The sequence below is a fragment of the Centropristis striata genome, chromosome 13 (assembly GCF_030273125.1).
Source record: "Centropristis striata isolate RG_2023a ecotype Rhode Island chromosome 13, C.striata_1.0, whole genome shotgun sequence".
In the NCBI taxonomy this organism is placed as follows: Eukaryota; Metazoa; Chordata; class Actinopteri; order Perciformes; family Serranidae; genus Centropristis; species Centropristis striata.
In genome coordinates, this window is record NC_081529.1 from 34,440,040 (window position 1) to 34,458,304 (window position 18,265).

At 35.2% G+C, this 18,265-nt stretch overlaps 1 protein-coding gene across 1 annotated transcript in view; it reads right to left on the reverse strand.

Moving 5' to 3' along the window:
* tex2 (testis expressed 2) overlaps window positions 1-17,176 on the reverse strand; it is a 60,129-nt gene extending 42,953 nt beyond the window's left edge. Inside the window, exons 1-2 of the mRNA XM_059347115.1 lie at window positions 16,427-17,176; window positions 12,626-12,690 (exon numbers count right to left, since the gene is read on the reverse strand). The gene's annotated coding sequence lies outside the window, so the exon portion shown is untranslated. The remainder of the gene's footprint in view (window positions 1-12,625; window positions 12,691-16,426) is intronic.
* Window positions 17,177-18,265: the final 1,089 nt, after the last annotated feature.

An 18,265-nucleotide genomic window follows, 5' to 3' on the forward strand; every position in this document is an offset into this window, starting at 1 on the left:
CGATTGTCACTAACAGTCCAGACAGACACACATGCACAGACGCTGTGTTTTCACACTAACAAGCGCGCAATACACACACACACACACACACACACACACACGCACACACACTCCTTTGTCTCAGGGTGTGTTCAGTTGCTTGGATGTGTATGAACGCCAACAACAGGGAGTCAGAGGGAGAGAGAGTCAGGTAATGAGCTGCCTACAGCAGGCAGACAGACAGGAACAGGAAGAGACAGACAGGCTGCAGACAGACAGGAACAGGAAGAGACAGACAGGCTGCAGACAGACAGGAACAGGAAGAGACAGACAGGCTGCAGACAGACAGGAACAGGAAGAGACAGACAGGCTGCAGACAGACAGACAGTCACATAACAGCAGCAGAGCAGGTGAACACACCACAGGCCTCTTAATGCTCCACTGCTCTCTTTAGGGAACGCTGGTCCCCGTCAACATCAGCACCTTGGTGACACCACATGACTATTCACTGCTGTAGACTTGTATACTGCCCTACAAACCTAACTACAGTAACTAGATTTTTGATCGAAATTGAGTTATAACTAAAAATCAACTCCTTTATGTCTGTTTTATCTTGTGACAAAGTTTTAGATTTCAATTGTGCTTTATTTCAGAGGAATAATAATGTAAAAAATTGCAGTAACTACAAAATCCAAACCAAACCTAAAGCTAACACTTTCTGTCAGGGCCTTTCTAAATAAAAGCGAAGCACGTATTTTTTTCGTTCCCCGTGTTTATTTCTTGGGTCTTTATTTTATGTATACATCGTGAAAATGTTTGTATATTGATGTGTTCAATTAAAAAGATTTTTTAAAAATGCATATCTTTTCAGTTCAACTGGATAAGGTGAAAAAACGGTAGACTCGCTTTTATTTTGAAAGGCTTCAAATCAACTTCCGGACCTCACAGGTTACATTGCAGTGATACCTCACTGCGATACATTGCAGCCTTGTATTCCTTCATTATGTTGACTAGTGAAGACAAGAATATTAGAAATTATAAGTTTATTTGATAGGGAAATTATTATCTAAATAGTGAGTAAGTAAAAAAGTGAGATAAAATTATATTAACTCTTTGATGCACAACATATTGACAACCCTTCTAATGCACAACATAGGTCTAAAATGACCCGCATTCATTCCCCATGTTATTTCATGCTTGCTTTGTGTTTCTGTGCTTGATCTTTTGATATCAATTTATTGATATTTTACAATTGAATATTCCAAGTACTCTTTAAATATCTTGTTTTGATAACAACGTATCATTATTTCCATTTTGCCTCTCATACATTATGAAGAAAAAAAGATTTTGTGTTATTACATAGCTAACTACTTGGCTAAGTAGCTTGCTAAGCTAACTACTTAGCCAAGAAGTCAGCTAAGTATTTAGCTTAGCAAGCTACTTAGCTAAATACTTAGCCAAGAAGTTAGCTAAGTAGTTAGCTTAGCAAGCTACTTAGCTAAATACTTAGCCAAGAAGTTAGCTAAGTAGCTAGCTTAGCAAGCTAGTTAGCCAAGAAGTTAGCTAAGTAGTTACTGAATACTGAATGATGAAAATAATGTATTGCAAATATATAGAACATAAAAACTCATATACATATCGGGTCACTTTCGACCCATGTTGTGCATCAAAGGGTTAAGACAAATATATAACATTACTATTAGAATCTTTTACAGCAATGCAAAACCTGACTGCAGTTAGTAACTACATTTTGGGGGTCAAAGGTCAAATAAATAATCATGATTTTTGAGTGTGAGATTTAATTCATCAATACATGTAGAAATAAGTGTCATATCACTTATCTCCCTAACTATCTCCCTCACTAACCCATTTGGCTGGTCAGTTAAAAAACGTTAAAGCAGTTATTCTCAGTTTAATCCTTTGCTAGTTACTGCAGTTAGACTTTATAGTTCAGTATATATATGTATACTGTGCACTTATATAAAGCGATGCAGCGAGGGATGAGAGGGCTGACTGGAATGGACAAAAACAAGACATAGGTGAAAAGATGTCCGGTTTCTCGTCTCATTATCTCAGACTGAACTACAGCCTCTCTGAGAAACTGTGACCTGAGTGACTGCGAGGGAGCAAACACAAGCAGCAGATCTTAAAATAGCTCGGGGCTGTCGAGGTGTTGGTCCCCTAACACCTGGCCGGCCACTTAAAGCTCGCTGAAGGACAGAGAGATGGAGGAAGAAAGCATGGAGGAAGGAAAAGGGAGGAAAAAAAGGACAGAGCCTCCAGGGACGTGACTGACTTTCCAGGAAGAGATGAAAAAGTGATACGAGCACAAACTTTTGAGCATGACTGCTCTAGCCACAGCAGTGTCAGCCACACACACACACACACACACACACACACACACCCACACAGAGAATATTAATGTTTGACCAAAACTGAGCAGCGACTCCTTGGAGTGTCTGTTAGTCCAACCAAACGCTGAACAAGACATTTAATGAACAAAACGTTCAAATAAACTGTCATTAAGTGAAAATACAGTGAAAGGGTCAAAGTTATGAGACCAAACCGCTAAAAAAGTCCTTTTTTATATCTATATAACGTTATATATAACTTTATTGACACGTTGCCGTGGATACGCATTGTTCTGCTTCTCTCCTGGTGACGGCTCGCCTTGTTAGTGACCTGTCAATCAAAGGTAGCCCCGCCCCAAATCATACGATTCTTTATCTTCTATTTTCTTCTTAATGGAGCCATTATTTATACTATTAACATCAGATTGTCTTGAAGAAGATTTTTTACTAGTGATTGAGACCATAGTGTTGTCCTGAAAAACAAATTCTGAAGTAATAAATCAAGTGAGAAGTTTTCTCATTTTGCATTGAAATGAATGGAACAAAATGTTTTTGCAGCCAAACTTAGCGCCCCCTGCTGGAGTTTTTGTTAGAATGCAGATTAAGGCACTTCCTGGTTGGCCTCCCTGCTCAGACCCGGAGGTTGCCGCCTGATTAAAACCCTATTTTGCAGACTTTTCCAAAGGAAACAGCTTTGCCATTTTGCACCACAAAAAATCACTCAAAACGTAATTTCCTTGCCCTTTTCCATCTGGAAAAAAAATATTCATACTAATAGGTGAGTAAACCTTAATTTTCGATAGTTTTATGCAATTATTTTCAAATTAAATAATGGAAACTTGTTAAAATGCAACTGTGAACTTGGACTGTTCAAGATATTCATTTCAATGGGTCGTTGGTAGTAGTCGACCGATATGGGTTTTTTAAGGCCGATGCCATTTATTTTGATTTTTATTATTCCCTTTATTTATTCAGGTTAATTGTGTCCTTGTGACAATATGGTATACCTGATATATTTTATATTTTTGCAGTAAAACTGTGTTTTCAGAACTTTTGTACTATTCCTTAATTTACGATGTTTAAAAGTGTCTACTACGGTGATATGCAATTTTTTATTTTATGCCCTACTTCTCGTGTAATTTGACAGTGTTTTACTGTAATTTCTACAAACATTTTTTACAGTGTAGGAATATATTTTTTCCAGATAGAAAAGGGCCAGGAAATGACGTATTGAGTGACTTTTTGTGGTGCAAAATGGCAAATCTGTTTCCTTTGGAAAAGTCTTCAATATGGCCTCCTGGAGGTCATGTGACGAATTAAAGCATTGCTATTGGTTCCCTATACTCTTCCCTCTTTTTTTAAAGTATTACATCACTCCAAAAACATGCATTGTAGAAATTTGACAGGCCAAAAATGTTTATGTTGTCTGAGGGTTAAACATATTCAATGATAAACTAATTGGCTAGTAATCTGTAATATAGATGCTTTTGGCAGAATGATGCAGGAAAAAAAGCAAATAAAATATGATTTCACAGCAGGCTTTACAGACTGTTGACTGTGCAGCAGTCAACCTCCATCATATTTGTGCAACAGCAACAGACATGCACCTTTAAAACCTCCAGATGCTCATATGAAGCACACAAACTGTGCACAGAGTGCTGCTGCACATCAACAGGCAGCATCCGAGGAAACACTGGATCTCTTAAAGGAAAAGAAGGAGGAGAGAGAATAAAACAACAATAAAACAACAGCCGGGACATAAAGAGCTCTCACGCAGCTACGCTGGATCAAACCGGTTCTCTTCACCTCTCTCTCTCTCTCTCTCTCTCTCTAACCCAGAATCCACCGTCAACACGTCAAACATCAAACCTTGCCATGCAGATCATCTGGTGGTTGCCATGCCAACAGTGAAGCTTTCATCTCTCTCGCTCCGCACTTATCCCCGCGTCCTTTTGTTTGGCAGGGCGGCTCGTCCTCACTGTATAACCCTGGTCTCCTTGGAGTGTGTGGAGTGTTTGTTAACATCTCCAGTGAAGGGTTCTCAGTGTGTGTGTGTGTGTGTGTGTGTGTGTGGGATGCGTAGGCGCTAAACCAAAGCACTAAAATGAATGGAATAAAAAGCTTAGATGTAGCTCTTTGAGATGGGTGACAGACAGAGAGAAAGATTGTGTTTGTACATCCTTTTCGCAACTCTGATATCTCAAAAACAGAATTAATAACCCTCTAATTATGGTTGTCGACATCAATACGGTTTCTCATGACAACTTCAGCTGTTGATCTTCTCTGTGAGCGACAAAACATCAGTTTGCTTGTTTTCATCAAAACAAGCTGCTGATTTGCAAAATAAATAAAAAAGACACAAATGAGTTATTAAAGTAGTTATTAGCAAAATGACTAAAAGAAAGTCACAAAATGACTAAAAAAAGACACAAAATGACTAAAAAAAGACACAAAATGACTAAAAAAGACACGAAATGACTAAAAAAGACACAACAACAGACACAAAATGAACAAAAAAGACACAAATGACAAAAAAAGACACAAAATGCCTAAAAGAAAGACACAAAATGATCAAAAAAGACACAAAATGACTAAAAGAAAGACACAAAATGACCAAAAAAGACACAAAATGACCAAAAAAAACCCAAAATGAGAAGACAGAATAACCAAAGAAACACACAGGACACAAAATGACTAAAAAAGACACACAAAATTATTGTAAGAAAGACACAAAATGACCAAAAAAAAACACAAAATGACCAAAAAAAGATACAGAATGACCAAAAAAACCCCACAGAAGACACAAATTGACAAAAAACGACACAAAATAACTAAAAAAGACACAACAACAGACACAAAATGAACAAAAAAGACACTAAAAAAGACACAAAAAAGACACAAATGACCAAAAAAAGACACAAAATGACATGAAAATGACTCAAAAATGGAGAAAATAGCCCTATAAGCCTCCATAGAGTTAAAGCCTGGCCTCTATAAGTAAAAGATTTGCTTCAAATATCAACGTCTGCTGCCGTCTAACCTCATTTGACAGTTTAGAGATCAAAAAGGAGGATGAACATAAAGAGTCATGACCTAATGCACAAACACACAGACTCCCAAATACATGAAGCACTTTATAATCCGTGTCAAAGCTGCTCGACAGCTCGCAAACAGCCCGAGGGGTTGGTATTAGTCATAATCCACCCAATTACATGATGAATGGAGCCATGGAGAGACAGAGACAGACAGAAAAACTAGAAAAACATCAACCGCCAGATGTATTTACACACTAAGATTAATATCAGACATGTTGTTGTGCTTTTATCCTGTGTGACCACCAGTATTGAGTGGGCCACGCTGCCTTTTAGTGCTGCTGTTTTACAGAATTGTGAGAGCGATTAGTAATCAAAAGCCATAAAAGGAAGACAGACTGTGAAATTTGAGGACGGAGAAATAATACTCTGTTGGCTAATAAGAGAAAGTACACTGTAAAAAAAGAAAAAAGAAGAAAAATGTCAGCTGTGGTTACCAGAATAATTCTGCAAAAAATACAGTACAAATGTGAACAACTCAGTTTCAGTTTGATGATGATATACCAAGTAAAACTGGAGACAAGCTCAAATATATTTAGTATAAAATAGTAGAACTGGATGGAACCCTCTTATATGTTAGATTTGACACCTTTGTTCACATTTGAAACAATTAAAATTCTTTATTGAGCATGATAGTGTTTTGAAAGTTAAAAAAAGATTCAAAATCACATTTTATGTCGGACTGAAGGACTAAAAAAGACACAAAATGACTAAAAAAAGACACAAAAAGACACCAAATGACTAAAGACAAGACACAAAATGACTAAAAAAGACACAAAATGACTAAAAAAATACACAAAATGACTAAAAAAAGACAAAATGACAAAAAAGACACAGAATAACCAAAAAAAGACAAAAAATGAGACAACAGAATGACCAAAAAACCCCCACAAAAGACACAAAATGACAAAAAAAAGACACAAAATAACTAAAAAAGACACAACAACAAACACAAAATGAACAAAAAAGACACAAATGACCAAAAAAGAAAAAAAAGACACAGAATGACCAAAAAAAGACACAAAATGAGACGACAAAATGACCAAATAACCCCCACAAAAGACACAAAATGACAAAAAAAAGACATAAAATAACTAAAAAAATAAAATTTTCATGTAAAGTTAATGGAGAAATACAATGAAGACACAATGACCCAAAAAATAACATGAATATTCAGTCTAAATTAAAAAAGTTTTTGCCGATATTTACATTTAAATTTACAGTAGAAAACCCACTCATTGTATTCTTTACATTTTTTCCGGGAACCAAAGCTTCTGGTATTTCACCGTAAATTAAACAGATTATTTTTTACAGTGTACATTTATGTTAAGTATCTCCTGCTCGACTTCATTAGAAGATCCTAGACTGCTGCAAGCAGCTCAAAATATCTAATTTATTTATTTTTCCCCCTATTTTTGACAGTGATGTGGCACACAATGGAGGCATCAGCACCGACACACAGCAGAATTAGTATATAAGTTACATGAAATAACAAAGGGTGTGTTTCTAACAGCGGCTCTGTGTCGAAGCCTGTAATCTTTACTGGATCAAACAATCTGTCTGTGATCTCACAAGAGTCAGCTCTGCTGCTGGTAAAATGAGACACTTTATCTGAACTTTCAGCAGCAGAAATCTCCTTTTCTGCCACTTTAGTAGAACACCCATGAGCTGCTACTGATAAGAATACATGTTATGATAAGACTGTTAATGTGGAGTAAATCAAATATAGCAGTAAAAAGTAGTAAATACTCCAATAACTATATCACTTTAACATTTATTTTAAACACAACTGTAAATGACCTTTAGCAAGGTTCCTATTGGTGTTTTTGTATTATATAGCTTGTTTTTCATGTTTGTACATTTTCTAGGTGTTTTACACTGTTGTGATGCTTTTATTTTGAAAAGGTGCCGTCCAGTGTGATACGGGTGCTTTAATTTTGAAAGGTAGTGACAGGAAATACGGTAAAACGAAAAACAAACGGTAAATAATAACAAGTGCGTCGTAATTCATATAAAGTTGATATAAAGTATCAAAAAGGCTTCTAACGTCTTATTTTTATTTTCATGGAGCTACGATTTTAAATAAATCAGTTAAAGTCGACGACATTCAGCCAGGAATGCTACTAAACATACATTCAAACCAGAAAAACAATATAGAGCATGTAGTAAAACCAGTAATTTATTAACTTTATGCAAAAAGCAACACGTGTTTTTGACAAGGTAACTCAGTGTATTTAATGGAAGGGTATGCATGCAGGCAGATATACGTAAACTGGCTTCAAAATAAAAGCACTGCGGTTGTATTGATTTCTAATTAATGGGTAACCTCACGCGGGCCGCCCAATGCCCAGGTCTGGTCTAAAGTGACCCGACTGAGTTTTTATGTTCTATATCTTTGCAATAAATCAATTTCATCATTCTGTATTCCAGGTTTTCCTCAATCAATTTGTTTTTGATCATCATACATCCTCATTTTTTTAGTTTTTATTCCTTACTTTTTGAATAAAAACCCTTTTTGGATCACTATTACTGCTTCTAATGCACAACATGGGTCAAACATTTCATTATGGGGTATTGTGTGTATAATTTTAAGGAAAAATGACTTTAATCAATATTGGAATAAGGCTGTCTGCATCACCGTAACACATTTTTATATTTAAAAAAAAAAAAAAAAAAAGGATTTTTTTCTTTTTTTCCCCTTGACTAGCACTTAAATATGCTCAAAGGTAGCTGGTATCACCAACATGTATTTTATTAAAATATACACATATTTTTAATACAAACAATTCTATCATTACCATAACATTTAACCATTTTTTCTCATCAATTTTCATTCCGATTTTGTTCTTTATACCATTATATTTGATTATATTCTGTTAAATTATACATTTCAAACAAATGTATATTTATTTTTATAAAGTTTATTACATATTTATTGTATATAAGTGTTTGATTATATCTGTTAAATTATACATTTTTAAACAAATGTATATTTATTTTTATAAAGTTTATTACATATTTATTGTATATAAGTGTTTGATTATATCTGTTAAATTATACATTTTCAAACAAATGTACATTTATTTTTATAAAGTTTATCAAATATTTATTGTATATTAGTGTGGGGGAAACCATGACATTTTTATCTGGACGCATTACGGTAATGAAATTGTGAATCAAAAATATGTTTAAAAATGTAGAAAATATTATTTTAACACGAAACAATGAATTGTGCCTCATTTTGGTTACATTGTTCATTCATATAAAAGTGAAATATATTTAGTTTAATAAAGTATGTCCTTATAATCTTCACAGACATGACTTAGACTGGCTTCATGAGAATCACCCATAAGTGGCTTTAAGCGAAGTGTGTACTCAGTGTGTATTCAGTGTGTATTCAGTGTGTATTCAGTGTGTCGGTCCAATCTGTGTGTGTGATCTAGACAACAACTACTTCCTCCCTTTTCTCTTCTGTTAACTTCCTGTTTGGTGAGATAGCCTCAATAAGAGGAAAGCTCCACCTTTTCATTACTCTCTCTGTTTAGTGGAGCACAAACAGACGTTTCTCCAGCAGAATGGATGCTTTTTCTCCAGCTGCAGCTAATCGCTGCTTATAGGAAAACTCAGCTGTCAAGTAGAGTATATGTGCTTTGTCAGTGTGCTTTTATTAAATACATATGCTGGACAATAACACACACACACACACACACACACACACACACACACACACACACACACACTTAATTTAAATTAGTGTGGATAAAATGCACATACATACAAAACAGGTACATCTCAAAAAAATTAGAATATTGTGAAAAAGTTCAATATTTTTTGTCAGTTATTTCAGAAAGTGAAACTCGTATATTATATAGATTCATTACACACAGAGTGAAATATTTCAAGCCTGTTTTTACTCTTAAATTTGTGATTTTTTTCTCTTAAATTTGTGATTTTTTTTCTCTTAAATTTGTCATTTTTTTCTTGTAAATTTGAATTTTTTTCTCATGATTTTTAGATTTTTTTAATCATAAATTTGCATTTCTTTTTCTTAAATTTGATTTTTTTTCTTGTAAATTTCTGAGTTTTTTCTCTTAAATTTGTAATTTTTTTTATCTCAAACTTGTCATTGTTTTTCTTGTAAATTTGAATTTTTTTCTCATAAATTTGTATTTTTTTCTTAAATTTTGATTTTTTTTCTTGTAAATGTCTGAGTTTTTTCTCTTAAATTTGTGGTTTATTTTCTCACATAATTTGTGATTTTTTTCTCATAAATTTGTGATTCTTTTTCCTCTTAAATTTGTCGTTTTTTCCTCTTTTGACTGTAGCTAACTGCCATGTTGTAAAAATTCATGCGAAAAAAATACAAATTTACGAGAAAAAACCCCTCAAATTTATGATAAAAAAAAAATCCAATTTAAAAGAAAAAAATGACACATTTAAGAGAAAAAATCTAAAATTTATGAGGAAAAAAATCACAAAATTACAGCAAAAACAGGCGTGATGAATCTATATAATGTACGAGTTTCACTTTCTGAAATGCGTGAATGCATCTTGCATGTGCAAGTCCATTCATATAAAAAAAAAAAAAGTCTCAGTTTTCTTGCAAACTAAAGAAAAGTGACACAGATGAACAAAAATTAGCTGGAACCTACAACAACTTTACTTCTCAAAACTCTACCAGCAACAACTTCCTGTTCTCTAATCTACTTCTTCTTCTATTATATCCTCCAGCGATCTTCTCCGAGGCCACACATAAACTGTTTTATCTGGCTCAGCTTGTATCAGTTCACAGCCTACCTGAGTAGGAGGATTACCCCGGTGATTACTATTATAGAAATCTAATAAACACTGAGCTACCTCCAGCACCTTCCTCTTCTAGATCACTACAAACATTGGATGTGTCACCAGTTTTTCTCTCTGGCTCTGACAACATTTGTGTCTGACTGTATTATTGTAAAAAAAAAACAAAAAAAAACAACTGTAATCTTTGCTGTATCAAACGTTCTGTATCTGTGAACCCAGAAAAATCTGCTTTGTTGCAGCATAAAATCTCCTTTTTCTGCCCCTTAAGTAAAACATTTATGAAACAGCTTTCATCTACGGCTGGGCGATATGGACCAAAATTTATATCCCAATATATTTAGGTTTAATATCGATTTACGATATATATATATTCCGATAATTCTATTGCAACGTGAGAGCAAATGTTTAGCCAAAGTCAAATACACTCATGGAAAAAAATATTAGACCACCCATTGTTTTCTTTAGTTTCTTGTTCATTTTAATGTCTGGTACAACTAAAGGTACATTTGTTTGGACAAATATAATGATAACAACCAAAATAGCTCATAAGAATTTAATTTAACAGCTGATATCTAGACATTTTCCATGATTTTCTGGATAAAGATTTTGGTTATCATCAAGAAAACCATGAAAAATTGCTCTATATCAGCTAAAATAAGACTAAAATCACAGTGTTTGTTTTTTATTTTACAGTATAAAAAACAGTACTGTAAATAAAAATACAGTAGTTCTACTGTAAATAATAATTACAGTAGGTTACTTGTTAATTGCCGCCAATAAGTTTCTGTAAAAATCACAGTAAATTCTTTACAGTGCAAACATCTACACTGTCCCAAGCCCAGAGTATGCCATAAAGCTCCTATTTATCCACAAACAATAGCTTATTCAGATGGTTCAGCTGCCTCTGTTTGCTTTTACCCTCACAGCAATTTGTCTAATTGAACTTAAATAAGAGTATTCCCTTTGGACTGCTGACACAAAACCCCTTTCATCCACAGACACGCCTCAGTGTGGGACTCAGATGTCAGTTTAAAGCAAAAGTCAAAAACTCGCCGAAACGCCCCTAATCTGAATACGAGCCGTCCTGAGAGGGCTTTTGTCTGGACTTTTTTCGTCCCTGTAGAAGAGCAGGGTCTTCTTTCAAAAAAAAGCCTGGTTGCTGATTGGATAGAACGCTAAGCAGGATGTGACGTAGTTCTCAACGTCACGACAACACACGCCATTTGTAAAAGCCTGAGAAGCAGTGTTCCCAACTTAGCGACTTTGTTGCTAAATTTAGCGACTTTTCAGACCCCCTTAGTGACTATTTTTCAAGAAACATCTGGAGACAAATCCAGCGACTCCTTCTTACTCTTCTTAACAGCCGTTAACGGCAGTTAGCTACAGTTAGCTCTGTAGCAGTACAGTGTGTATGTGCTAACGGGCTAATAGTTAGCTCCGAGCAGTACAGTGTGTATGTGTTAACAGGCTAATAGTTAGCTCTGTAGCAGTACAGTGTGTATGTGCTAACAGGCTAACAGTTAGCTCTGTAGCAGTACAGTGTGTATGTGCTAACAGGCTAACAGTTAGCTCTGTAGCAGTACAGTGTGTATGTACTAACAGGCTAACAGTTAACTCTGTAGCAGTACAGTGTGTATATGCTAACAGGCTAACAGTTAGCTCTGTAGCAGTACAGTGTGTATGTTCTAACAGGCTAACAGTTAGCTCTGTAGCAGTACAGTGTGTATGTGCTGCTGCTGCAGGAGGTGTTCACTTAGCGATCTCTGTTTGTTTACAACAAGCACCAGACACTCTGTGCACAGTTAGTGATGCTGGTTAATTCACCATCACTATGTTTATGATCAGTGGAGACTCTGTGCATAATTAGCCATGCTGGTTTGTTTACGATCAGCTGCTGACATTGTGCACAGTTAGCGACGGCGGCCACAGTTGCGTCTCCCGTGTTTAATCCATCGTGTATATGATCACGGTCGAAACTGTCGCTAAGCGATTACGCGACGATCTAAAACCATACGTCACCTCCAGAGTCTCTAAATACCTCTGGGGGCCTTTTTTTGTAATGGAAACACGCAGAGTGAGTGGACTTTTGAGAGGGCGTGGCCTGAGACTTTCCCAGCAGCCACTCTTCCCCCTAAAGGAAACACGGCTAATGTATACAAATACACTTCTTGCGACTTCACGTGCGAGTATATGCCGATGATGTGAATAAAGAATATAGAAAAATAAAGAAAACATAATTAAGGAGAGGGAAAGTGAGCCATGGATCAGTTCCAGCACTCCCAACTCACTCACACACACTCACACACACACACACACACACACACACACACACACACACACACACACACACACACACACACACACACATACAGGAAGGTCAAAGCAGGAGAGGAGTCTTACCTTGAGATTTTAGAGGCATTCAATCTCCTCTTGCAACACAACATGCACGCCTGGTGCTAGCATGCCTAGAAGAACAGAGACAGAGAGATATTTATATAACGGGTAACACACAACTGTTTCTGTTATCTTCTTTTTTACACCAGCCTCAGTTGTTTTGTTGTGAATCAACAAGATATTAAAATGTTTTATTGTAATGTTGTGAACATCTGTCTTGCATAAAGAGTCACACTTCAGATTTGAGTGGGACGTAACTGGGTGGGTTAGTGGTAGATAATAAAAGGAGAAAAAACATGTCAGCGTCATGCAGAAATGTACATTTACTACATTAAGTAGCCTAGTAGGCCTACAGTGATACAACCAGGGGTTCCTACATGGAAAGACTGTAAGTTAGCTCAACTAATTTGAGAAAAATAGAAATTATGAATGGATTTAAAGGATAAATCCTCATATTCACATTCAGTCAACTCATTCACCAACTCATGGTGCTGATGAGGCGAGTGTACTACTACAAAGATGGGTAGGTTACGAAGGAGGAAGTGAAATTACTCTACTCTATATTCCAATGGCTTTTTGGCTGATAGGTTGGTACTGTAAACTGGCTGAAAAAGAGGTGGTTATACCCCGTATACCACAGTGTAAGACTGTGTAAAAACTAGTACAAGCACAAAAGTTTAAACAGGTAAAGTAATGAATACATTTTAGAAATAAATGACTAAAACTAATGACTAAACAGCTCAGAGAACTGCATAAATGATGATTGAGAAGTTTGCTAAACGTTATATGTCACAACAGTTCAAATAATTAGCTTAAAATAATAGAGAAACAGTTGAAATTGTTGAGTAAATGGTTGAAATTGTTAGCTAAAAGCATTAGATTAATAATTGAAATAGATGGATTATTGTTGAAATAGCTTGCTTAAAGTAATGGATGAATAGTTTCAAAAGTAAAAAAAAAATGGATAAACTGTCGATGAGTTAGCTTAAAGTATTATTAATGGATAAACTGTTTTTAAAAAGTTGACTAAAAGTAATGAATAAAGGTTGAAATATTTAGCTAAAAGTAATAGATAAATGGTAGGAAAAAATGACAGCTAACATTCAGCCGTTTATCCATCTTTTGAAACCATTCAACTATTACTTTTAGCTTTTAACTATTTAACCTTTACTCGTTATCTTTAGTCAACTTTTAAGAAATAAATGTTAATGTTTATATTAATATTACTGTTGGATAAACGGTGAAATGGTTAGCTAACAGTATCATTAATGGATAAACAGTTTTTTGTTGTTGTTTTTTATAAGTTGACTAAAGGTAACGAGAAAAGGTTTAAATAGTTAAAAGCTAAAAGTAATAGTTGTGGGGTCAACATAGGGATGACCCCACAATTTCAACCATTTACTCATCAATTTAAAAACAACAACAACAACAAAAAAAATCTATTTATCCATTAATAATACTGTTAGCTAACCATCATTCATCATTCATTCAACTGTCTTTCTCAGCGTGTCTACATATCACATATAAATAAAGTTATTACTGTAAATAAAACATGTGTATTTTCAATAAATAGATGGACTCCAGAGGGTTAACATACATATTGACATAATACATATTTACCAAAAAATAGAAAATAAATAGATTAAATAAACAAATATATAAATCATTTATGAAAACACCCGATTGTTAAATACACTGTAAAAAAAATCTGTTTAATTTACGGTAAAATACCGGCAGCTTTGGTTGCCAGAACTTCACTGTAAAAAATACAGTGAGCGTATGTAAATGTAAATATCAGCAAAAACTGTAATTTATACTGAATAATCCCATTACTTTTAGGATAATTGTGTCATCATGGTATTTCTCCATTAATTTTACATCAAAATTTTATATTTTTACACTAAAACTGTGTGTTTTCTGCAGTTTATGGCAGTTGAATTTAAAGTTTTATGATATTCTTTGAATTACAGTAATTAAAAGTATTCACTACGGTGATGTACAATTTTTAATTTGACAACCTATTTCTGATGCAATTTGACAGTGTTTTACTGTAATTTCTACAAAGGTTTTTTACAGTGTAGAATTAGAAGTCACATACCAGTTCACATGAGGACACGGAGCAGAATGATCTGATAAATAATGTTACACAGACCTCCGTTAATCTATCCCTTGGTGCTTTAGAGGGGATTTGATGTAATTAGATGAAAGTCTAAGTGATCGATGTCTTGTGATTCTGGACCAGTGTTACTGAGGGGGCCTGGGAGGGGCCAGTGTTTAATCAGAGGGGCACATTAAAAAACAGCAAAGATGATATTTAAGCATTCAAAACCTTTATTTTAGCTATTTTAAAAATCTAATTTAAGTATATTTGGAAGATACAAATACACGAATTGAAACAATGAGACTTTTTGTATGACAATGACATTTCTCATATTTGTGCACAATTACTTTTTTTTATTTTGAAAGTGCAGTACAGTGAGAATGATCTTCTTATGTAGATAATAGGGTTGTCAAAAGTATCGATAATCAAAAAAGTATTGATACTCAAACGTTGTATCCGGATACGATACTCATTTTCAAAAGTATCGAGTATCTGAAGCTTGTTATCATAGTTGCAGTTTTTTATTACAAATATTTAACCTGTGGTTCTGTTCCTTTTGACATGTTGCATTTTTCTTCTTAATGAAAATATTTCTGTTAATTTTGGGGTCTTTGTTTTTATCCTTGTGGTTTCGAAAATGGTATCGAGTATCGAATATTTTCCTGAGTATCGGTATCGAGTTGAAAACTTTAGTATCGTGACAATCCTAATAGATAATACAAGCTTTTATTGCACAATGAAACTATTATACAATGCACACATTCTGGGTTCCTTTTGTGTACAATGAGAACCTGGTCTCACAGGAATCCGTGAAATAGCCACGGATTTGCTTAACCCAAAATCCGTGGAATAGCCACGGAATCACTCAAATTTCCGTGAAACTGACACGGATTTTGCTACAATGTAAGTTAATGACATTGATATTTTTTCCTATTGGTTTGTTCCAAGTCACGTGACTTTCAAGGTCCCGGCGGTCAGAACAAAAAACATGGCAGACAGTTAATCAATATTTTGACTTAGTTTCTGCATAAAAATGGATTTTGATCACATTTCTAGTGAGAAATATGTTTTATTTTCTAAATATTCACTCAGTGAATGTACATAATCACTTTGTATGTTGGAATAGCCACGGGATATGACTGTCATTAACTTGCATTGTAGCGAAATCCGTGTCAGTTTCACGGAAATTTGAGTGATTCCGTGGCTATTCCACGGATTTTAAGTTAAGCAAATATGTGGCTATTTCACGGATTCCTGTAAGACCAGGTTGGTACAATGAGATATTGTTTGAACCAAAAATAGGTCAGAATTGTTCCGTCGTTCATCTTATTATTAATTTGACACAGGGGCCGAGGGCTTCTTCACAGGGGCAGGGGCCCCTGGAGGCCCCTGTGTAGAACCGCCACTGGAGCCCCAGCTGATCCACTGATGCATCGAGCTAAGACAGCTGAGAGGGTTTTAAAGCAGCTACAGATTGGCTTTAATAGGGAAATAAGACCACAGAGCGCTGCAGCACCATGGCACCTTTTATTTTATATAATAAACAGTAAAAATATTTAACGCTCCGGCTCTCCATCCGCCCCTTTGTCCTCCTCACATCCTGGTTTTAGCTCTGCGCTGCTCTGTCACCGCAATCCACCCATGGAGCAAACAGCTGATGCTCAAATCAAACCGACACAGATAAAAACAAGAAAAAGAAAACGCACCTTACCGTAGTTATCGCATCTTCCCGTGCAGGCCACTGGTCCGCTGTGTATCCACGGAGGTTTTGGATGTGCGTAACGCGATCAGGATCTCTGCGTGGAGGCGTTTTTTTCATGTGCAGCCCGGAGAGGAGAGAAGGGGGCCGGCTGGCCTGTGTGCACCCAGCGAGAAGGTCCAGACTGTCAAAACCTAAACCAGGTCCCCGGTGCGCGCTCCGGGGCGTGTATTGTGTTTTGGTGAATGGGTGCTGGTCTGCGCCACACCCCCACTCTCCTCACCATTCAAACCGGATCCTTTTTACACCCAAAGAAGCAGCATCCCATCGTCGGCACTCTGGAGATTCATATTTTATTGTGTTGCAGCAGGAGAGTGTGAATTGCGTCATGGCGTTGCAGCATGTCTACAAGACGCGGATTCCCCTCCACAAACACATACAACTCTGGATCCTTTCCATAAAAAGGCGGAAGAGAAAATGAGTTGCAAGTAGACAAGCTCAGAAATATCCGTTTCCAGGTGGTGCCATGATAATAAATCTAATTATAGAGCAAAAAGCTGCAGACAGAAGCTAACCCTGGATCAGATCCACCAGGTGCTCAGTACTGGTGGCCAGTAGCTCCATCCGAATTCCGCTTCGTTTAATCTGATTATATTTGCTTGAACAGGCTGCCACCTACTGGGTTGACCAAAAAAAGACACAAAATGACCAAAAAAAGACACAACATTATTTAAAAAAGACACAACATTATTTAAAAAAGACACAAAATTATTTGAAAAATATACAAAATTATTAAAAAAGACACAAAATGACCAAAAATACACAACAATTACTAAAAAAAAAGACACAAAATTAAATTAAAAAGACACAAAATTACCAAAAAAGACACAAAATTATTAAAAAAGACATATTATTAAAAAAGACACAAAATTATTTGAAAAATACACAAAGTTATTAGGAAAGACAAAAATTAACGAAAAAAGACACAAAAATTACTAAAAAAAAGACACAAAATGATTTAAAAAAGACAAAAATTTACGAAAAAAGACACAAAATTACCAAAGACACAAAATTATTAAAAAAGACACAACATTATTAAAAAAGATACAAAATTATTTGAAAAATACACAAAGTTATTAGAAAAGACACAAAATGACCAAAAAAATACACAAAATTACTAAAAAAAAGACACAATATTATTAAAAAAGACACAACATTATTAAAATGAAAAATACACAAAATTACTAAAAAAACACAAAATTATTAAAAAAGACAAAAAATTGCCAAAAAGACACAAAATTACAAAAAAAGACAACATTTTATTGTGTTGCAGCAGGAGAGTGTGAATTGCGTCATGGCGTTGCAGCATGTCTACAAGACGCGGATTCCCCTCCACAAACACATACAACTCTGGATCCTTTCCATAAAAAGGCGGAAGAGAAAATGAGTTGCAAGTAGACAAGCTCAGAAATATCCGTTTCCAGGTGGTGCCATGATAATAAATCTAAATATAAAGGAAAAGCTGCAGACAGAAGCTAACCCTGGATCAGATCCACCAGGTGCTCAGTACTGGTGGCCAGTAGCTCCATCCGAATTCCGCTTCGTTTAATCTGATTATATTTGCTTGAACAGGCTGCCACCTACTGGGTTGACCAAAAAAAGACACAAAATGACCAAAAAAGACACAACATTATTTAAAAAAGACACAAAATTATTTGAAAAATATACAAAATTATTAAAAAAAGACACAAAATGACACAAAAAAGACACAAAATGACCAAAATAGACACAACATTATTAAAAAAGACACAACATTATTAAAGAAGACACAAAATTATTTAAAAAA